We start from the raw sequence: 24,374 nt of genomic DNA, 5'->3' as shown, positions 1-24,374 counted from the left end.
TAGTCAACATCACATACATTCGCCTTTTGAACTATAGGTGGTCCTCATGCCACTTTGACCCCCGCATTGTCCTGCAACTTGCAATGCATGTCATTTAGATGGTACACACTATTTACATTCTGTTAACGTGCAAAAATGTGTGCATTGGCATGTAACACCCTGGACTGGTCACATATAGACAAACAACCATTCACACTCACATTCATACCTATGGACAATTTGGAGTCGCCAATTAACCTAGCATGTTTTTGGAATGTGGGAGGAAACCAGAGTACGCGGAGAAAACCCACACATGCACGGGGAGAACATGCAAACTCCACACAGAGATGGCCGAGGGTGGAATCGAACCCTGGGCTCCTAGCTGTGAGGTCTGCGCGCTAACCACTCATCCACCGTGCCGCCCTAATAAACATTCAACATAATTCAATTCAAACACAACACATGTACAAATAGGGGCAACCATGCCAATGATTTAAAAACAGTTTTATGATTTTTTTAAAATAAAAAATCAGCAAATACTCAACATCTTTTATAGAAAGAGGAGGGGGGGGACCCCAGAAACCTAGATGTTCTTTTAAAGATTGATTAAATTACTGCATCAACATTAGAAAAAACACGTATAATACAGTAAACCTCGGATATATCGGATTCAATTGTTCCCACTGGTTTTGTCCGATATAAGCGAAATCCGTTATATGCGTATACCGGAAAATGTCCGTTTTACGCATATATCGGATTTATATCCGGTATATGCGTAAATCGGATTTTATCCGTTATAAAAAGGCACTTCCTTGACTATGTTTCCAATGTACCTGGACGCGCAGGCAACGCTACAAACGCTGCAAATGACGTCGTATAGCGGCCTGTCACGATTCGGCGAATCGGAGCGCCACGATATATGCGAGGGAAATTTAATGAAAATGCATTGGAACGGGACTGGAGATTTTGGCCGAAATAGGCAAAATCCGTTATAAAAAATCCGATATATGCAATGAATTTTTATTGGAAATTCATTACAGAAAAATCGGTTCTTTTTTATCTGTCCGTTGTAAGCGAATTTCCGATATATCCGAGTCCGATATATCCGAGGTTTACTGTACAACAAACAAAATGGCTACTAAAATGGGCCTGTTGTTTTTGTGTGATTTCAGGGAAATATTGCCATTTAATAAGACTGCTACTGAATATTATATGGTTGATCGAGGTGCAAATTCAGTGGAAACCAAAGCCAACCGAACTGAACTGGATGGTTTGATGCCGTCGTCTTCTTTCTCTTTGGGATTTTCCCTCCAGGGGTCGCCACAGCAAATCAACTGCTTCCATCCAACCTTGTCTAATCTGTCTCTCTCACACCAACTACCCTCATGTCCTCCTTTACTACATCCATGAATCTATCTCTCCTCTGGACTTGTTCCAACCATCTCAGTCTGGCCTCTCTGACTTTATCTCCAAGGCTTCAAACATGTAATGTCCCTGTGATGTACTTATTCCCGATCCTATCCATCCTGGTCACTCCCAATGAGAATCTCAGCATCTGCATCTCTGCGACTTCCAGTTCTGCTTCTTGTCTTTGCTTGGATACTATATAATATGTAGAATAGTGGGCCTTTTGTGTGCTACTATAGAATATTTAGATGGGTTTCCAAGTGCTGCAACACATTAGCAGGCTGATAACGGCTTTAGATTGAGAGCTTTGTGACATCCGGCAAAAGCGTGAATTGTTTCATCTATATTTATCATTGTTTTTGCCACAGTTTATGGCTAATTGCAAAGTAGAGTGGCTTGCTGAACAACGATTAGCACCGTGCTGAGTTGAGAGGCAGGCGAATTGAGAGTGAGAGAGAGAAAAAAAACAAAAAAAAAAGCTCATCAGTGAAAACAAGAAAACCACACAAGCGCATTTTATGTGTTGACAGTTTCCTTTTCCACTTTGTGGACAGAAACACATATTTTAGCCCACGTTTAAGGGTTACATCACATGCCGGGAGCGTGTTGATGCAGAGTTTAAGTGCTGGTGAGACAAGAAGTGGAGAGAGGGGGGGAAAACATGGAGGTGAATTGAGGTTATAGAGAGTGATGGCTAAGGAGAGAGGAAGGGAATGGGGGTAAAAGTACTCCACAGCCCAGCGGCGGTGACACACCAGCAGATGTTTCTTGCCTCTCACGGGGGGAGGAACGTGCGGCACCCTGAGAATGGACCGCTGCTGCAAACTAATCAGTCCGCTTTGCCGTGTTTGCAGCCTGGGCGAGGGACTCCGCCTTTTTCCCCTTGTCAAAACTGATCTAACTTGATGCTGATTTACACTACTGTTACTGCTGTGGTTGGAATATACACAGTATTACATAGTTGGCCCCATCCAAAGGGGGTTAAATCTTTACTATGTGGGAGCTCACCTCATATGCCTCACAGAGATGGTGAATTTGTGCAGTTTTGGCAAAGGCCAGCCGGTGACAAATGAGAAGGGGAATACAGAAGGGCTGTGCACAACAATGTGTGATACACGGTTTTGTTGGCTCACACTCTCTTCTGTTGCCCGCCGCATGTGTGTATGTTTGTGCTGCAATTAAACCACCGGAGGCTTGGTTGTCGAGGACTGCAACATGGATGCTGACTCCATGGGTCCAGTTCAATTACAAGCAAACACTGTAATTAAACACAAACACATCTATTGTACACAGCACCACTGGCAAGGACTCTCCGGACAAAGTTTTTGACGGGAACAATTTAATCTGGCTTAAGCGAGCAACAATGCAATTAACGTCTCTTATTAAACTCTGCATGCTTTCTGTACAGACATTACCCGAATCTTTTAAATTTCAATCAATTTGCAAATAAATCATCATTATATGACGCAGTTAACAAGACGTAACGTTTCTCTATGCCCCTGGGTTGTGTTACATTGTTGCATGTGTGCACAGAAAGCAAGCCTTGTTTACTTATTGGACCGTGCCATAATTAATTTACATATACATTAGAAGAGATGGCATATGGCAGCACATAACTACACACATAGCTGCGGGATTTCCGACTTTTTTTTATCCCGCTCTGCGGAAAATCTAAATCAGGGGTCTCAAAATCAAATTTACCTGGGGGCCACTGGAGCTAGGGTCTGAGCAAAGCTGGGCCGCATCAGGTTTTCCAAAAAAAAAAACGCATTTATTAAAATTAAAACAGAAAAATATACAAACTTTTTCAGTGCTTTGGTTCCCATTTTCTACAATAAAAGCTCTGATAAAACATTCCACTGTTCTCAAATATCTTAATTTTATTTTTCTGCACAAAATAAGATGAAAAAAAAATAAATCAAGAATAAAGAAAATCAATCAATCAGTAATAAATAAATATAATAATAATAATAAAACACCAAATAATAAAAACTTAAGAAACCACATATAGTTGGTGGGTAGACAAATTATTTTTTTCTGATTAAAATGAACAAAGCATTATTAGAGCCCTGTAGACATGACAAAACACGACTATAGTCACATTTATACTCTTTTTATTTACAACATATTGCGCAACTGCAGGGTCTTGAGACACATGCTAACTAGAGAGCTAGCGACCTAAACGGTAGCCTTCAAGTTGTTTCCTTTAAAGTTAAATAGCCAAAAACTTACCACTTCCACACGGATAGGGAGGATAACTATTAACAGTTATTTAACCTTTAACATGAACATTAATCAAACGTAATAATTTTTTCTGGGTACATGATACCATACAGCATCCATATCAAACTTGCGCGGGCCGCACTAACATTAAACTTTCATATCAAGGCGGGGGCCTCAAACTAGTGTCCTGCGGGCCACATTTGGCCCGCGGGCTGCGTGTTTGAGACCCCTGATCTAAATGTTAAATATAAGGAAAGATAGTGTGACTAAGTAGTTAATCTTTTTATTTTCATTTGTGGGCACTCCACAGGGCCATCAGACGGCCACGGAATCTTGTCACATTTAGACCGTAATACCGGACTCCCATTTATATATTTAATGGGTCACATACTGGAAGTGATCAAATTGTATTTCTACGCCCAATAAAAAAATATGCAGCGATCCACCAATGGCCCCAAAGACCGCACTTTGGACACACCAGGTCTAAATGAATGAAGAAATGTGATCTACTAAAAACTAAAGCACATCTGCATGTAACTGTTAAGCATCCATGCACTGACTGCTGATTTAATGTATGAATTAGCATTTTACATAACACAATGGACGTGTTGCTTTTGTCCCTCAAAGCACGCAACTAGCCAGTGTTATGGCTACCACTACGACTGCTACAGTATTACTATAGCAACAACTCCTGGAGGGTAAGGAAGTGATGTACACGCACACAACACGACATCACTTGCGTTGGCGAAGTCAACATTGGTTTAACCAAATTATATTGCGAGGGAGCTCAACAAGGAACAGAGAAGAATGTGGACTATAGCAGTTTCGTGGAGCGTGTGGGTGGATGTCTGAGCCAGGAGTGGCGGGACATTGACGTGAGCCACTGACAGATTTTAAGAACAACTGTGAGTACCTTTCTCCCGAGTCTCACGCATTTCCATGACATATCCGTGATGGATACGTGTATTATTATTTATATCTACATGCAAACAAGGCATGGGTGACATTTAAGGAACATCTTATTTTCTCTTATTATGTCTACTATATTGGGTAATATGAGTATAAAGTTCACTATAGGGGTGTTACTTCACGTCTGGAGGGCTCTAAAATTAAATTAATTCATTAATTTCCTACCACTTATCCTTACAAGGGTTGTGGGGGTGCTGGAGCCTATCCCAGCCGTCTTCAGGCGAGAGGCGGGGTACACCCTGGACCGGTCGCCAGCCAATCACAGGGCTCATATAGACAAACAACCATTCACACTCACATTCATACCTATGGACAATTTGGAGTCGCTAATTAACCTAGCATGTTTTTGGAATGTGGGAGGAAACCGGAGTACCCGGAGAAAACCCACGCATGCACGGGGAGAACATGCAAACTCCACACAGAGATGGCCGAGGGTGGAATTGAACCCTGGTCTCCTAGCTGTGAGGTCTGAGCGCTAACCACTCGACAGCCGTGCCGCCGAGTCAAAAGTTAAAAAGAGAAAAAAAAACCTTCTTGGCTAAGCAATTTATTGCAAACAACCATTAAATGGTTGACGTGAAATCAGCTGACCACAGCCTTTAAAAGCTAAAAGCAATTTTCACAAGTTGACCGGCCCTAATTGGCTGTCCATCAAAACATGAAACCATCCTCAGCCCAAATTAAGGTTGTTAGTGGTGCCGAATGTCGAGATTCCGTCTGATAACCATCAGATATCTATCTAATTGCGTTTGATAACCATCAGGCGATGTCTGTGAGACAAGGGTTTTAAGAACAAAGGCCTGGCTTTGGAATTTGTAAGACGGAACATGAAATGGTGGAATAAAGTTTAATTCCCTGACGGAAAAAAAAAGTAGCCTGATTTCGACATTACTGGCACGACAAGGACATTCCACCTGAGATGTTTTTGCTTTTTTCTTCAATGTTGCTTCAAGTTGTGCATGGGCGTCAAACGGCAGCTTGCTAGTGTATGAGTTAAATACAGTTTTATGACCAATTATGGGTGAATCTGGAACCATACTTTTGAAAGGCTGGGCTGTATCGTACTAATCAGTGTGAATTTAGTGTTAGTTACGGTTGGGCAATACATTTTATATTCCGGTGTACTGGCATAAATTCCAGGGTTCAATTCCACCCTCGGCCATCTCTGTGTGGAGTTTGCATGTTCTCCCCGTGCATGCGTGGGTTTTCTTCGGATACTCTGGTTTCCTCCCATATTCCAAAAACATGCTAGGTTAATTAGCGACTCCAAATTGTCCATAGGTATGAATGTGAGTGTGAATGGTTGTTTGTCTATATGTGCCCTGTGATTGGCTGGCCACCAGTCCAGGGTGTACCCCGCCAGTTGGGATAGGCTCCAGCACCCCGGTGACCCTCGTGAGGAAAAGCGGTAGAAAATGAATGAATGGTATAAATTCTTCCAACGATAAGAAAATGACTTATACTGGTACACACTGCCGCTCAAAAGTTTGGGATCATTTACAAATTTCTTTTTTTTTCCAAAGAAAAACAAATTTTCATGCATTTCACAAATATTTTTTTTCCATTTCACAAATATTTTTTTTCCATTTCACAAACATTTGTATCCATTTCACAAACAATGAAAATGAATCAGATGATTTTCAAAGAAGGTTCTACATTTTTTGCATAGAGGCCTACTATCAACAACTGTCAGTCCTCTGCATCAATCTCCTGGTATAGCTGCTAATCCAAGTTCATCATTTTATAAGGCTAATAGATTATTAGAAAACCCATCTAAAAATCTAAACTAAAATCTCTTACCATGCTGTTAACTACTCCCTTCAGAGAACAGCGCAAACTGGGTCTAACAAGGACAGAAAAACGCTGCACAACTGTGCAAGAATATCTGAGATTGTGTAGTTTAAGACAAAAACGCCTCACAGGTCGTCACCTGGTAGCTGCACTAAATAGTCAAATACCCGTGAAACACCAGTATCACCAGTGTCAGTATACTTCAGTATTCCTCGGTACTTCATAGCAAGGCTGCCAAAAAAAAGCCATATCTGAGACTGGCCAAAAATTTTTTTTTCCAAGTGATCCCAAACTTTTGAGCGCTAAATGACAGTTGATGGCGTGTATTTCCTGCGACTGCACATCGAGACTCACTGTATTGGCTGAAGGTGCAGAATAAGCAAAGACCGGTTATATGGAAGTGGTTTGCTTTCGATTGTGCAGTAATAGAGGAAGAAACCATAATATGCACGGTTTACAAAGCTAATGTCAACGTTACTGAGTTAAATCCTAGTATGCAAATGGTATTATTTTCAGGCTCTGCTGTTTCGAAGTAGTCTTCCACAGGTACTCCGAGTCCAACAAAGAAAGCTCCGGGCGTTAGCAACCCCACGAATGTGCACACACCATCTGGACAAGAGCGCATTCATTCAGTGGTGAGACACAATGAGGCCGATCAAGAGGAGTATAAAAGTGATGTACTCGTTAGGATGACACAGGAAGCATTAGCACAACTCTGACATCCCTTTTTTTTTTTTTTTTTTTTTGCACACATGTACCCAGACTCAATCATGCACACGGATTAATGTGAAAATATGTTTACGTTGACAGAACAGGAATTTAAACCAGCAAGGTCACGCGTGTTGTGAGCTATTACCTATAACCGCTTTGCAGAAATGAGAAAAATTCAGCATGCATTCACACAAAAGCTCCCATATTTCCCCTCCCGTCAAGACTAACACTACTTTCCAGTTTTCTATTCCTACTCTTAAACCGCTGTAAAGGAAAAGAGTGTGCAGCATATACTGTTAAAGCATGTTAGACTTTATAGACTCTTGAATCCTTTCTGACACCTAGCAACCGTAAATCACATTTCTCTTTTGGTTTTTATGTGATGTCGGCAAGGCTTTTTCATCGAGCGTATACGCAACCACGGAGAAACAATACCACATTGTTGACGGGGATGCAAAAAAAAAAAAAAAAAAACTCACATAAGAAAACATGACACTAGTACGCCCGATTAGGAAATAACACAAATACGGTTGTGTAGTTTTTTAGGGTTTTGCAACCACTGAAGAAACCGAGATAAAACATACTGTTTCCAAAATAAAGCGGGACCTTAGAATGCATGCATGGCCGAGGGTGGGATTGAACCCTGGTCTCCTAGCTGTGAGGTCTTTGCGCTAACCACTCGATTGCCGTGCAGCCTATTTGAGACTAAGGAGCAGTAAAATTAAAAAAAAAAATGCAACCTGAAGAGACGGCTTCTAGGGACAATGTCTCAGGGAGGGGTGATTTCTGGGCAGACTCACATGCCCAGACACAATTCAATCAGCTAAGAAGCATGTGGAGGATTTGTTTAGAACCTCAAGAGGTCCAAAGATGTTTTCATAAATCAAAATAATGGAAATTGACAGCTTCAGTTGCTTATTTCTCTGTAAATGTGACTATAGGGGTGTTATTTAATGTCTAGAGGGCTCTAATAATGTTAAATGGCTGTAAACAGGTTTTGAAAGGATTCATTCATTCATTCATTTTCTACCGCTTCTCCTCACAAGGGTCGCGGGGGGTGCTGGAGCCTATCCCAGCTGTCTTCGGGACAGTTAAGACATTCATTTATTTTCTAGCATAGAAAACCTGGTTACGACCTTCTAAATATGGCTTTTAACACTATTAGAGCACTCTAGACATGAAATAACACCCCTATAGTCACCTTAATAGTGACCTAATATAGTAAACATTCATTCATTTTCTACCGCTTATCCTCACGAGGGTCGTGGGGGTGCTGGAGCCTATCCCAGCTGTCTTCGGGCAAGAGGCGGGGTACACCCTGGACTGGTGGCCAGCCAATCACAGGGCACATATAGACAAACAACCATTCACACTCACATTCATACCTATGGACAATTTGGAGTCGCCAATTAACCTAGCATTTTTTTGGAATGTGGGAGGAAAACCGGAGTACCCGGAGAAAACCCACGCATGCACAGGGAGAACATGCAAACTCCACACAGAGATGGCCGAGGGTGGAATTGAACCCTGGTCTCCTTGTTGTGAGGACTGTGTGCTAACCACTCGACCACCGTGCAGCCTATTTGAGACTAAGGAGCAGTAAAATAAAAAAAAAAATTGCAACCTGAAGAGACGGCTTCTGGGCATAATGTCTCAGGGAGGGGTGATTTCTGGGCAGACTCACATGCCCAGACACAATTCACACAATCCTCTAAGAAGCATGTATAGGATTTGTTTAGAACCTCAAGAGGTCCAAAGATGTTTTAAGTACAATAAGAAACCATATTTTCTTGAGAGGATTCCATGAATAGATGTAGATGTTTTTTGAATGAACTGTGTGGTTAAATTTTCTAATGGTGAACCAAAGATGGTGATGATTGGTAGATGGGTATATCAATATATAATAATATATTAAGATTTTTTTTTTTGATGCGTTAATATGATGATGGATGCATATCAGTTGCATAAATAGGCGAATAAATGGAATTCATGAATGAATGATGACTAGAAGCCGGTAGATAGACAGGATCTGAAGTCATGGTACTTGAGTTGATGGATTTCCCCATCGCTTGCGTATCTCTGATAACGGCCTTCCTGGATGGAGAGTGCGATGGTTCCAATCTTTCACAGGTACAGTATAGTATATCTGCGCTGCCATGCTGTGTTGCTTTTCATTGGGATGTCAGTGTGTGCACGGGGTGGGCGGCTGTAACTATGTGGGCGTACGTCTTTCCCAAAATGAAAGATCACTTCGGTGACATGCAAAAAATAAAAACGAAGATAGAGGCAAGAAAAATCTTCGGTATTTTTGTTTCTGTTCTCTAACAACATTAAAGGTGTTTGATTGGCTTTGGTCCAGATCTTTATGGGATATTTACCACCCAAGTAAGCTTTTATTTGCCCAAGCACTTCTCCTATTTGAATGCGCTGTTAATCTTTTTGACCTTATCCTTGCTTTTTATTTCAGCAGACTTTTAATTAACGAGAGCTTGCTAAATCGTTTTTGAATGGGGGATGCACTTCAGCATTCAGATCTCACATATTCAACCACTGGAGTGTTTTTGGTGACAATGAAAACTAACAAATTATTATTATTATATTGAGTTCAATTTATTTTACTAGTCGTGAAAGGTTTTTTTTTTGTAACAACTTTCTTGCCAAATCTCCCCAAGGTTGTACAATTCAATCGCATAAACATCACTTTGTAGATCAGTCAGATTCGAGAACGAGATGCAACCTTAGCATGAATTCTAGACGACCACCCAGGGTGAACCCCCACCCAAAGTCAGCTGGGATAGGCTCCAGCATACCCGTGATCCTACTGAGGATAAGCGGCATAGAAAATGAATGCATGGACTAAAGTAAACACATCTTAGATCTGAATGTATTAGAACATGATGGAAGTGGAACACAAATGCTGTCTACTGTGGCTATTAAAGTCATAACTCCATAAATATTTCCTTAGTAAAAACAAAAAAACCATAAATAATACAAAAAAACTTGTAGTGTTAAGTAACATATGTTATTATTTCATAATGAGGCGGGTGTTGACACAACTTACTGAAATGAGTGTTTTGGAATTTTTGGTGCAGATAATCATTAAGTTTATCTTTCATTTCCGGGTCACGTGATCATTAGGTCACTGCGAGGAATAACATATGATGTGACAAAGTATTTCCACACTGTGGCACCGCTCAACTACCACTTTCTCGTCTTATTTAGCTAGCTTAACATAACTAATAAATGTTTAGAGTGGAGGGTTAGCGCACAGACCTCACAGTTAGGAGACCCGGGTTCAATTTCACCCTCAATTCCACTGACTGAGCATGTGAGTCTGCCCAGAAATCACTCCTCCCTGAGACATTATCCCCAGAAGCCGTCTCTTCAGGTTGCAAATGTTTTTAATTTTACTGCTCTTTAGTCTCAAATAGGCTGCACGGTGGACGAGTGGTTAGCGCACAGACCTCACAACTAGGAGACCAGGGTTCAATTCCACCCTCTCTGTGTGGAGTTTGCATGTTCTCCCCGTACATGTGTGGGTTTTCTCCGGATACTCCGGTTTCCTCCCACATTCCAAAAACATGCTAGGTTAATTAGCGACTCCAAATTGTCCATAGGTATGAATGTGAGTGTGAATGGTTGTTTGTCTATATGTGCCCTGTGATTGGCTGGCCACCAGTCCAGGGTGTACCCCGCCTCATTACATCATATTATTTATTTGAACCTCGGTTTTTGTCTCAAATGTATTCCAAAAGGTCAGTTGAAAACCCGAAATTCACAAAAATGTAATCATTTTTTCCCATGACGACTAATGTAAATTAACTAATTCCATTCCAGACACCTAAAATATTAACACAAAACTTGATTTATGGAGAATAATTACTTTTTTTACATGCTGAAAACAGTGCAAAATACACATAATCACTTTTACCTTAGATTGTATATGACCCCATAGTTCCACCGTGTAAGTGCTGCTGTTTTGCTCCTTCACTCTCCAAATGCTGTGTTCACATTGGAATAGATCACCAAAACATCCATAATGCATGTCTTCATAACAAGGTTAGTATTTCTGATCTATAATTAAGGAGTATATCGCAAAGAAATTCCAGCATGTGATGCCCGCAGGCGGATTTCCTTACCGCCTCTCCCACGCAGGCCCCCGTTTTTGTACAGTACGGCCGCTATCGATTGACCAAGCCATTTGGCTATTGATTGGAGTGGACGCCATTATGTCAGGGAGATTATAGCCTTGCAAAGCAACAGATACTGGAATGGAAAAACCAGTGACTGGAGAACCACCACAGCAACAAACTGTGTATACGATGCATACGATGCAACAAAAGCGCTGTTTCAGCTGATGACGATGCCAACAACTTTACAGCGAACATGGCACCGGCATGCTAGCGCAGCAAAGACAATGCACTCCCATTTAGCTCATCTTGTCCCTGCCAAAAAGGAGCTATAAACGTTAACAATTACAACGGATGTTGTTTTCCAGAAGCTTGTTTCGTTTTTGGCTTGTGTGACGGCCTCGCACATTCAGTTGATGATTGAAATTGACCACAAGTCACTAATGGGGGTGGGGTCCGAGCCTGGGATGATTGGTTGGGGGGGGGGGGTGATGCGGGAGAGTGAGAGTGAGCGTGCACTGCCTCAACCGGCTCTGTCGCTTTCAGCTCATGTATTTATAGCAATACTGTATTTAATTGAGTTTCTAGCGAGAGGGCTGAATTTTAAAGAGGGCCCGTAAATGGGATCCCAGGAACACAATCCACATCGCAATATGCAAGCATAGTGCACAATCGTGAAAACCAACCCAGTCTGTACTCTGTTATGCAAAAACATCTGAAATCGAGGAAGTGGGCCCGCAGTGGTCTGTATGCTAAGTCGTTTTTGGGTGAAAATTAGCATTGTCGAAAATAGTAATGGTTTAATTTCATTTGAACATGCATCAGATTACAATTGAATGCATCACATAATCTGTTCACAGTTCCACATGTCCAAAAGGAGTAGGAAGAAGCAAAGCTTATTAAATCCTACCCCTCCATCTGGTACTTTTATAATCAGTAACTGTTACATTTGTTCACTTCCTACTTTCCTAATATAGTTTAAGTATTTTTTATTTTTTTTTAAATAAAAAAATTACATTTATTATTAAAAATGTATTATTATAAATTATTATTATTTATTTTTTTTAATTAAAAAGTTAAAAAAATATTATTAGGTATTAGGCCATTATTAGGTAATTGGCTATTTTTAGCCTTATGCATTATTTTATTTTATTTTATTTTATTTTATTTTTTATCATGCATTATTTTAGCTGCTTGAAGATGTATATCAGCAAGTTGAAGTATTTGTGATTTTAGAAATAAGGAGTTAGTATGTTCTCTGTAGGCGGCATTATGAATTATCCTTACTGACCTTTTTTTGCAGTACATTTAGCGAGTGAAGATTGCTTTTTTTAGTTATTACCCCATATTTCCACACAATAAGTAAGATATGGTGGAAAATAAGTATATTTTAACTTTCTGCTCAACCCATCACTAATTTGGGTTTTTTTTGGGGGGAGAATCCTGTCCTCTGGGAATCCACTTCATACTAACAGATGCCATGCACATAAGACATAACGGTATGTGTCATCGTGTCACTATCTCCACCATATTATTCATTTTATTATAAGCGTGAGGTGGAGGAAGGGGTGAGCTGTTTATTTATTCAGCTACACAACCCACCCAGTGATTAATTATCACACCAGCGGCCACTGTTTGAGGAAATATCGCATCTTTCTTTCAGAGTGCATGCCCTGAGCTCACTATCCCTCCGACCTTATAGGTTGACGATTCATTTCTAATTACACACAACACTCCAGAAATAACGTACCAAGCAATTGTGCAGCCTGACCTCCGCAGGGTCACTTTTCAAATCCGTATTCTGTTTATCGTATAATAAATTGAGCATGCAAGATTAATTTGCATTTGCTTCATCGTCCCCCACAATAGGAAGGCGCCATTTCTATACAGTCCAGCCCAGAGCTCAATAACCCAGAGGAAAAAGTGGCTCCTCAAAACGTGATTTCTTTCAAGGACATTAGAGAGAAGCACTGTGGTAAAAACATCTCCGCTATATGATTTGCGCTAAATTCTTGTCACTCACGGCCTGAGCCGACATATCAGACGCAGTTAACGCTGAGCCGGGGCGTTATCACACATTCAGTGTAATCAAAATCCTAATTAATGTCATTAAAATCAAAATCCAGGGCTTTATGGGAATCGCTATAAAGGGTGTGTTCGTGTGCATTCTGACCAATCAGAGCCAGTTAGGGTGAAATCTAAAGCGGGTCTGACATGGGAATTTAATTTCTTCTGTGTAAAAAAAAAAAAAAAAAAAAGTGTGGCACTGAGGCATAGAGGCAACAAGAAACAAATACTGGGTGGTCACGTTCAAGCACCCCAGGAATAAATAAAAGGTCACACGTTTAATCCCAGCTAAAAGCAAATGTTTTGAACAGGTTACTGGGGTGTACAATTCCTGCTGTGGTGTACAACACGGCAACGGTTTCAGCACTTGACTATGAATTTAGGGCTTTCTGATACATATCCTCAAAATATGCATATTTAAGCTAATGTGACATATTGTTTTTACAAAACAAACCCCAATAAAAACCCCTAATTAAAACACCAGCTACTTTTGCGTCAAAGCTGAAACTCAATTCTGAACCCCCGACATCAATTCCTGTCCATCTTTCATTCACGCACGAGTCTTATTTGTGCCTTAAGTGTCTCTGTGGTGTATACTGTACTCTATTTTGTGTACTATATCGGGTATTGTGAGTGTAAAAGTGACTATAGGGGTGTTATTTTTTTATCTAGAGGGCTCTAATAATGTTAAAGGTATTTACAAGTTCGGGAACATGTTTTCTATGCTCCAGTTATGAAAATATTTCATATTTCAATATTTTCATTTGTTTCATGGTGGACAAGTGGTTAGCGTGCATGCCTCACAGCTAGGACACCCGAGTTCAATTCCACCCTTGGCCATCTCTGTGTGGAGTTTGCATGTTTTCTCCGGGTACTCCGGTTTCTTCCCTAATGATTAATTCCTCCCACATTCCAAAAACATGCTAGGTTAATTGGCGACTCCAAATTGTCCATAGGTATGAATGTGAGTGTGAATGGTTGTTTGTCTATACGTGCCCTGTGATTGGCTGGCCACCAGTCCAGGGTGTACGCAAGAAATAATTCACTGGAAAACTTGCTGTCACATCGTGTCTATTTTGTATACTGTATTTTGTCTACTATATCGGGTATTACGAGTGTAAAGGTGACTATAGGGGTGTTACTTTTTATCTAGAGGGCTCTAATAATGTTAAAGGCATTTGCAAGTTCGGGAATATGTTTTCTATGCTCCAGCTATGAAAATATTCATTCATTTTCTACCGCTTATCCCCACAAGGGTCGCGGGGGTGCTGGAGCCTATCCCAGCCGTCTTTGGGCGAGAGATGGGGTACACCCTGGACTGGTGGCCAGCCAATCACAGGGCACATATAGACAAACAACCATTCACACTCACATTCATACCTATGGACAATTTGGAGTCGCTAATTAACCTAGCATGTTTTTGGAATGTGGGAGGAATTAATCATTAATATCTTAAGGAAAATAATATTTTAAGAAAAAGGTCTTGTTTTAAATGAATGAATGAGTTTCCTTTTTATTTGCAAACAAACCAATAACTGAACACGATACAATTAAAGTGGTGTAAAAACAATATCTACAATGGAAATACTTGAATACAGTATTTGATGATGCTATCATGAAATCACGTGACAAATCCAAGATATAGAATTTGGCCTGTTTACACTTTATATAGTTTTTTTTTTTTTTTGCAAAGCAATCTATTTTATTAAAAAATGGAATAGTCAGTGAGGTTTATTGCAGCAAACTAATTTCCTGTTGATCCCTTTGTGCTAAAAGTTAGCATCCAATGCATTGTCAACATTCTCATTATGTGATGGTCACATTGAAATATTGTTGGAGCTTGGGGGGTCGTCGTCATATATTTTCGTGGTGACCCTGCTTGTCTGTGCGTGCGCGCGCACACGCGCGCGCCTATGGCAGACCCGAGACGCGCCGGGCGCGCGCTGACTCTTCACAAATGAGCAATTACCTTAAAATAACGCTGAGAAACGTGACGCAAAGTAATGAACATTTATTCGTTACAAGTTTGAACGCCTGGTTTGGGGAATTTGTTTGTGTGTGTGTGGGGGGGAGGATATTTTAGCGTCAAGGGAGCAGCGAGAGAGACATTACTGGGGAGAAACATACATAAGTACCCTGTTAACGTGTATTATCATGTGATTTTTAGGCGTTTTTGGCTTGTCTCGTTATGTTCAACAGTGTCTTTTCTTCCTTTTTCAACCTTTAGCCACGACAGCGAACATCAACTCTGCTAGCTTACCTTCAATTGGCAGCTGCCGCTGTCCAAAGTGCTGAATCTCATTGCGGGTTGAGATGAGGTTTGTTAATCCGTTCGTCAAAAAAATAAAAAAATAAAAAAACAAATAAAAAACACGTCCAGGCTGCGTTGATTTATGTGGAATAACGTCCCATTCTATTCACTGCAGCACGGAAGAATTTAAATGAGACATACATGGCACGTCCAAGCTGCAGACTACATGGAACCGCTTTAGGTAAGCCTCTCTCACTCTCTCTCTTTCTCTTCCTCCCTCTCTTCACTCTCTCTCTCTCTCTCTCTCTCTCTCTCTCTCTCTCTCTCTCTCTCTCTCTCTCTCTCTCTCTCTCTCTCTTTCGCTCGCTAAACAGAGGGCATTCGCTGTCTTGGCAGTGATGTGATAAAGAAGTATTCAATTTGAGTTAATTGATAGCTACTGTGCCGAAAAAAAAAAAAAATCCTCCTGAATGTAAAATAGATTTAAAAAAGAGAGTATCTTCATCCTTCTTCTCATCTTCCACTAATAGCATACAAACCTTAGTGAAAAGAATTGAATTAATGGACACTTTCTTCCTATAGTGAGAGCAACCATCTGTATAGGCACCCCTTGCCCCGTCACCATGTGCTGAATTTCCAATTTTTTCCTTACCCAACCAGAGTAACAGTTTTCCAGAGAATGCACCATAAAAATTGGCAGTAAGTAGCACTGGTGGAGGGATTAGTGTCCAAACAAAAGAACTAATGTTCTAATTAATTTTGGACTGCAAGTTTTTTAGTGTCACAGTCGCTCCCGGGGTAGTAATAAAATGAGATGGAAATGTCACAATTCTGGCTTATTTTGTTTTTGCAGTCTATTCTCAATATTTGTGATTTTTCCAAGCAGGGAATGTGGTTTTAAGCTTTAAATATTAATTAATTTATTCATTTTCTACTGCTGGAGCCTATCCCAGCTGTCTTTAGGCGAGAGGCGGGGTACACCCTGGACTGGTGGCCAGCCAATCACAGGGCACATATAGACAAACAACCATTCACACTCACATTCATACCTATGGACAATTTGGAGTCGCTAATTAACCTAGCATGTTTTTGGAATGTGGGAGGAAACCGGAATACCCGGAGAAAACCCACGCATGCACGGGGAGAACATGCAAACTCCACACAGAGATGGCCGAGGGTGGGATTGAACTCGGGTCTCCTAGCTGTGAGGCCTGCGCGCTAACCACTCGGGCAAACTTTAAATAGTCATAGTGGTAAATCCGTGCAGCCTCCCATCATAGTGTCAGGTCCCCCTAAGGGCGCATCCCCCAGTTTGAAAACCACTGAATGAAATGATTACGGTGTGTAATACATAATACTCCAATAACCCCAATAAATAATATTAATAATAATAATAATAAAGTACTTAAAAATGCCAGCTTTTCCGTTAGGGAATGCAGCCATTTCGCGGGATTTCTGCCTAAAAGAGCGTACACCTCGTCATCGGCTGTGCATGCCAGGTTTCTCACGTTGTTCCCTGTAGAAATATGGTTTCCCGCCCAACCTCCTCCTCCTTTATTGCATCCTTGGATTTCCTAGGTTTTGACCTCCTGACATCTCTGCCAGCCACCTTCGGATTTATCTGACATGGATTACACATCCTGACATACTGGTGGGTGTTGCCCCCGGGAAGTTGCATTTCATACAGTACACCCGCTTGTATCATTTCAATGACTACTTAAATAGACTCTTTTCACTTGACCGAAGGTCGCTTCCAGTTGCTGCGTTTGCTACTTGAATAGGACATGAGCCAATTCATCAGGAAAGGGAACATGTTATGGAATGGAATGAAACATTCCAGCAATAATAATGCATAATTTGGAAGGAAAGCTAAGTTAATTTTATAAAAAAAAACAAAACTATAAAGAAATCCCTCTGTGTTTGTTTTGGAGTCCACAGATCTGCTCTCGGAGTTTCATAATAACAGTTTTGCAAGCTTTAGCACTGGTTGTGATGTAATCGCCATGATGAATGTCGAGTTTTTCCTGTCATTTGAAAATAGCATCAGATTCGGTCAACATCATGGGCCTGGAAAAATTATGAAAAGCTGCTCTCTCGTCAATAAGACATAAATAATAACAACAGTACTTATTTCTACAAGAGAGGAGCAATATGATCTCAGGGAAGAACTAAATTTGAGACGCTAGGACAGACCTGGGCAAATTAAGGCCCGCGGGCCACATCCGGCCCTTTGTACGTCCCTGTCCGGCCCGCGTGAGGCCAATCATAAACACCATAAATTAAACTTTTTTTTAAACTTTTATTTTGAAATTTTATTTTGAAAAGCGTTACGTCGCTACGTATGCACGTCGTAGACGTAGCACCTTCACTCGCGTATACACGTGTGTGAGTGAAGGTGATGCTGTTCGCGAGGTTATCCCCAAGATGTCGGCACACCCCAAGAAAAGAAAAGTTGATAACGAATGCCGTATTTTCAACAAAACATGGACTTCCAAATATTTCTTTACAGAAAGTAAAGGCAAAGCAGTGTGCTTAGTCTGTGGTACACAGGTTGCTGTGTTTAAAGAATATAATTTGAATCGCCACTACACCACCAAGCATGAAGATAAATACAGAAATCTGTCTGGTGAAGAGCGTGCAAGGGAGTCTGATGCATTGCTTGCAAAACTACAAACCCAACAAGGATTTTTCACTAAACTTCACACTCCCAGAGATGCAGCCGTCAGGACAAGTTATGTCATTTCTCACAAAATCGGCAGAAAAAGTACGGCGTTTTCCGACGGAGAGTTTATAAAGGAGTGTTTATTGGACTCTGCTGCGCTGATGTGCCCAGAGAAAAAAGGCGCATTTGAGAACGTTTCACTCTCCCGACGCACTGTAACGAGGCGGATTGAGGACATCGCGGGGAACTTAGAGCTATTCAAAATATTTAATTTAAGTATTTTACAATGAAAGAAAGTTGGTGGCCCTCTGACACAATTCAGGCTTCTCATGCGGCCCCTGATAAAAATTAATTGCCCACCCCTGCGCTAGGACTATGTTAAAAAGCAGTAAAAAAAAGTATAGCATTTCAGTACGTGGAATCAAACTATGGAATGGATTGAGTAAGGAAATCAAACAATGCACAACGATGAGTCAATTCAAGAAACAATACAAACAGTTGATGTTTGCTAAATACAAGGATGAAGAGTCTTGAACCAGTCATGATGTGCTATATATATCACTATATTGACACTTACTATGGTACCCATTATGTCATTGGATGCTCATATCACCTCGTACTTCGGTACGAGGTACATTATTTAAAAAAAAAAAAAAAAGAAAACCTTACACTGTATTATGGAACATGCATCAGATTACAATTGAATGCATCACATAATCAGTTCACAGTTCCACATGTCCAAAAGGAGTAGGAAGAAGCAAATCTTATTAAATCCTACCCCTCAATCTGGTACTTTTACAATCAGTAACTGTTACATTTGTTCACTTCCTGCTTTCCTAATATAATTTAAAGTTTTTTTTTCATTTTTTTGTCCCATACCGAAGTACGAGGTGATATGAGCATCCAATGCCATAATGGGTACCATAGTAAGTGTCAATATAGTGATATATATAGCACATCATGACTGGTTCAAGACTCTTCATCCTTGTATTTAGCAAACATCAACTGCTTGTATTGTTTCTTGAATTGGCTCATCGTTGTGCATTGTTTGATTTCCTTACTCAATCCATTCCATAGTTTGATTCCACATACTGAAATGCTATGGCTTTTTAACGTAGTCCTAGCATAGAAGTGTTTCAAATGTACTTCTTCCCTGAGATCATATTTCTCCTCTCTTGTAGAGAAGTATTGGATGACATTTTTAGCTAATTGGTTGTTTTTAGCCTTATGCATTATTTTAGTTAATTATGGGCTTGCCCAGCCATGCAAGCCCCATATGCAGCAGTCTATGGGGCTTGCATGCTGAGCAAGCCCATATTGTTATTGCTGTTTAGTTATTTATTATTCAGTATATCTTAATCTTCCCATTTTTGCATTTTAGCATTTAAGCTAATTTACTCATGTCTTAAGGCAAATACACACATGGTATGATGTGGGGACACTATCGGACTCCCTGGAGACTTTTGGGAAATTAGGCTGTCTTGCGAGGTGCTAGCATGATGACTGTTAGCATGTTAGCAATTTAGCTAATTTACGCATATCTAAAGGCAACTACACACATGGCATGATGTGGGGACACTATCGGACTCCCTGGACACTTTTGGGAAATGAGGCTGTCTTGCTAGGTGCTAGCATGATGACTGTTAGCATGTTAGCAATTTAGCTAATTTACGCATATCTAAAGGCAACTACACACATGGCATGATGTGGGGACACTATCAGACTCCCTGGACACTTTTGGGAAATGAGGCTGTCTTGCTAGGTGCTAGCATGATGACTGTTCGCATGTTAGCAATTTAGCTAATTTACTCATATCTAAAGGCAACTACACACATGGCATGGTGTGGGGACACTATGGGGTTGCCCCAAACTTTTCGGGACCTGAGGCTGTGTTGCTAGGTGCTAGCATGGTAGCCGTTAGCATGTTAGCATTTAAGCTAATTTACTAATGTCTAAAGGCAAATAGACACATGGCATGATGTAGGGACACTATGGGACTGCATCAACCTCTTCGGTACTTGAGACCTTCTTGCTAGGTGCTAGCATGGTAGCCATTTTTCTAATTTCTAATTCCAATTTTCTAGTTTTTAGTTAATATTGATTTGTTAAATATTAAATGTACAACCCGGGTCATTTTCAATTTCTATGCAAAAATTGCAGTCACAGCCATATTTAGGTGAGATGTAGATGAAGTCTCTTTATGTTAAAGTAAGGACGGAAAAAACATCACACTTGTTGTAGCTTGGCTGCTATGGTTGCAATAATGACAGGAAATGACGCTGTTAAATCCCATGCTGCGTTCACCTTACAGTGTACATTTAATTTCCCTTATGTTTAAGTTCAGCATTCTTTGTTTAAATATTATATGATACCAGAAGGCATTAAAATCTCATGTAGTAAATTCACAGTCGTGGTTAGTATTGCGCAGTAAAAAAAATATGACTTGCTCACTATCAACCAAGTGAGAAACTATATGAGCTAATTAAAGATAAAATATGTTCAGGTTCAGGAAAAAGTCACAGTTGAAGTGTTATATCCAGTCTGCAGGCTGGCCCTGTTCCTATAGGGAGTATAACTGTGTTCTTCTGGCAAGGGGTTTGAATCCTCGCCTCTTCTGCTTCATCTCATACGCTGTCAAAACCGCAACTGCTTTAAATCACGTAGGCGATAAAAACTTCTCCTGCACCTAATCATCGTTTAAACATCATTCAGGAGTGACACTAATTTAAGCATACTGTACAATCGCCCCTCAAGTCATTTAAAGCGATTAGTCATTTCATAAACCAATCAGTAGCCATTAGATTTGAGGATGGAGTCCACTTTTGATGAAAGCCATGAGAAGGTTACACCTCGGTCAGGGCTAAAGTGAATGCAGTGTGAGAGGTGTAAAATATTAAGGATTCCTCCACCTTCCTCTGTTAGATCTCCCGAGTTATATGTAACCATTTATCTCATCTTTCAAGGTGCGAGGAAGATTCACCTCTGGCTACCAAGATGGGGAAGTTGATGGAAGTTGTGTGCTTTCATCATTCAGCGCCGAGGCTCGAGAGTCCACAGCAGCGACGTCTACAACTCAGGCAGAATATCAAATGACGGTGAAGACCGGCAGCAGGTGTGTTACAGTGTGAAATGCAGCATATTCACGCAATGGTCCTTTTTAAAATAACTTTAAAGAGAATTCCTGTTACCTCATATATATATAGAAGGCACCCACACATGTGAACTATGGTGGAAAGTCCACATTGGAGTGTTCCTAAAGTTGGACAATTTGGAATTCGATCAGCATTTTCTGGAGAAAATATTCTTCTGAGCAGAGCAGACTCTGGACAAATTGGGGCCTGAAGCCAGTGCTTCTCAAAGAGTTGGGCGGTCCCCCCTTGGGGGGCACGGTGAGGTGATGGGGCGACGTGAGAGTCAGGGTGGACTATACTCGTATCTTTATTCATTCATTCATTCATTTTCTACTGCTTCTCAAAGAGTGGGGCGGGGTCCCCTTGGGGGGCCACGGTGAGGTGATGGGGTGACGTGAGAGTCAGGGTGGACTATACTCGTATCTTTATTCATTCATTTTCTACTGCTTCTCAAAGAGTGGGGCGGTGTCCCCTTGGGGGGCCACGGTGAGGTGATGGGGTGACGTGAGAGTCAGGGTGGACTATACTCGTATCTTTATTCATTCATTCATTTTCTACTGCTTCTCAAAGAGTGGGGCGGGCCCCCTTGGGGGGCCACGGTGAGGTGATGGGGGCGACATGAGAGTCATCATATAATAACTCATCATTCAGGGTGGACTATACTCATATCTTTATTCATTCATTCATTTTCTACTGCTTCTCAAAGAGTGGGGCGGGCCCCCTTGGGGGGCCACGGTGAGGCGATGGGGGCGACATGAGAGTCATCATATAATAACTCATCATTCAGGGTGGACTATACTCATATCTTTATTCATTCATTCATTTTTTAGTGCTTCTCAAAGAGTGGGGTGGGCCCCCCTTGGGGGAGGCACGGTAAGGCGATGGGGCGACGTGAGAGTCAGGGTGGACTATACTCGTATCTTTATTCATTAATTCATTCATTTTCTACTGCTTCTCAAAGAGTGGGATGGGCCCCCCTTGGGAATCCACGGTGAGGTGATGGGGGCGACATGAGAGTCATCATATAATAACTCATCATTATTCATTCATTCATTCATTTTCTGTCACTGATCCTCACGGGGGTCGTGGGGGGTGCTGGAGCCTATCCCAGCTGTCTTCGGGCGAGAGGCGGGGTATACCCTGGACTGGTGGCCAGCCAATCACAGGGCACATATAGACAAACAACCATTCACACTCACATTCATACCTCATTCATACCAGTTTCTCACCCGGAGAAAAGTTGAGGCCGAGGGTGGGATTGAACTCGGGTCTCCTAGCTGTGAGGCCTGCGCGCTAACCACTCGTCCACCATGCATCTTTATATGCTGTATATATAGCGGTGACGTACTACTAGTCAATGAACCATCTTTTCAACTGAGGTGGATTAACAAGTGAATTCTCCTCTTCTCAGTTCTCGGTCTCATGATTAGTAGGCTGGTGGGGGTTGAGTTTGTCTATTTTTTATTATTCATGTGTTTATTTATTTTTAATTTCACCCACGTATGTTCCTTCAAGGGTGGTACAGGCCTGCTAATTCATATTGCAGTTTGGAGGCCATTTCTCCATCCTACTGTCTGTTGGTGCGTCTGGTCGCTTATTGGTCAAACGCAGCGTGCTGTCAATCATTACGCCAACGTGCGCAGTGTCAGATTGCTCGACTATTTTTCTTTCTTTTTGTGCGGCTCACGCCAGCGATGTTCATCCTTTACCAAGAATGCTCCCTCTTGTGCAAAATTGGTCCCCCCCATGGATTGTGGGGGTCCAAACACAAAGCTTGTTCTGTATATAACCCCCCCATTATTTCCTATATACTATTGTAGTATTCCTATGGGAAACACTGTTTCTAACTATGAACAATTCAGGAGTTGAACAATGAACTGCTCCACAGTGCTTTCAATTAAATCTGCAAAAATCTGAACCCAGACGTACTTAATTTAATTAAATGGAGACAATCTCTCTTCACCCTGCAGTGCTTGCAGTAATTTAGTAAACGCCCCCCCCCACCCCCCAGCTAGATTGATGCAACTTAATTTAAAATCACTGGAAAGTAAAATAAATAAAAAGGACAGGCAACGCATATAACATTGTTAACAGCCTTTAATTAGTGTGTGCCCAGTGGACAAGCAATTTGTAATAAATTAACATTAATGCATTCATGTTTCTTCATCTGGTTTCACTGGTTTTGGTTTGTAAACAGATGAAATATAAATAACATAATTTTTTTTTGGCATAATGGCTAATGAATGGTGTTATTTCAACACAAATCTTTGTTTGAAAATTGCATTGTGGTTCAGGCTTTGTCATCATGCCAATGTGAAATATTATGAAATATTTCTAGTCGAGTCGAACCCGCTTATCTTAGCACCCCTCGGATATTGAAATAAACGGTTGTCGGCATCGCCGAAACGGAAACTGGAACTCGCCATTCCAGTAGTTTGGTCACCAGTCTGTCTTCTGGTGGCTAAAAAGTTTTTATGCTTATTTTGCACTGAACAGGAAACCAGTTTTAATGCTATACATCTAGACAGTAGCTGAGAAAGTTGGGAATATGACAACAGATGTTAACATACAGGCCTGCACGGTGATCAAGTGGTTAGCGCGCAAGTTCAATTCCACGCTCTGCCACCTCTGTGTGGCATTTGCATGTTTTTTCTCCGGGTACTCCGGTTTCCTCCCACATTCCAAAAACATGCTAGGTTAATTAGCGACTCCAAATTGTCCATAGGTGTGAATGTGAGTGTGAATGGTTGTTTGTATATATGTGCCCTGTGATTGGCTCGCCACCAGTCCAGGGTGTACCTCGCCTCTCGCCCGAAGACAGCTGGGATAGGCTCCAGCACCGCTGCGACCTGAGTGAGGATAAGCGGTAGAAAATGAACGAATGAATTAATGGTCACAAATCTGTCTTCTGGTGGCTAAAAATCTCTATAAACGGGTGTAGTTTTGATGCTTATTTTGCACTGAACAGGAAACCAGTTCTAATGCTATACATCTAGACAGTAGCTGAGAAAGTTGGGAATATGACAACAATATGTTAACATACAGGCCTGCGC

General features: G+C 41.2%; 1 protein-coding gene and 1 long non-coding RNA gene across 5 annotated transcripts in view; one reads left to right on the top strand and one right to left on the bottom strand.

Annotated features, from left to right (window-relative positions):
- Window positions 1-15,801, bottom strand: part of tmem121ab (transmembrane protein 121Ab) — a 49,665-nt gene extending 33,864 nt beyond the window's left edge. For both annotated transcript variants that reach the window (XM_058065798.1, XM_058065788.1), the window contains exon 1: window positions 15,538-15,801. The gene's annotated coding sequence lies outside the window, so the exon portion shown is untranslated. The remainder of the gene's footprint in view (window positions 1-15,537) is intronic.
- Window positions 1-24,374, top strand: part of LOC131124875 (uncharacterized) — a 174,131-nt gene that overhangs the window by 37,247 nt on the left and 112,510 nt on the right. For 2 of the 3 annotated variants that reach the window (XR_009128945.1, XR_009128946.1), the window contains exons 2-4: window positions 15,505-15,595; window positions 15,704-15,769; window positions 21,154-21,302. This is a non-coding gene — a long non-coding RNA (uncharacterized LOC131124875). Of the gene's footprint in view, window positions 1-15,504; window positions 15,596-15,703; window positions 15,770-21,153; window positions 22,338-24,374 lie in introns of those variants that run through there. The other variant, XR_009128944.1, reaches the window with a different exon arrangement.

Source organism: Doryrhamphus excisus, chromosome 1 (assembly GCF_030265055.1).
Source record: "Doryrhamphus excisus isolate RoL2022-K1 chromosome 1, RoL_Dexc_1.0, whole genome shotgun sequence".
Classification (NCBI taxonomy): domain Eukaryota; kingdom Metazoa; phylum Chordata; class Actinopteri; order Syngnathiformes; family Syngnathidae; genus Doryrhamphus; species Doryrhamphus excisus.
Note: the sequence above shows the minus strand (reverse complement) of the source record. Positions and strands in the feature narration are given on the sequence as shown.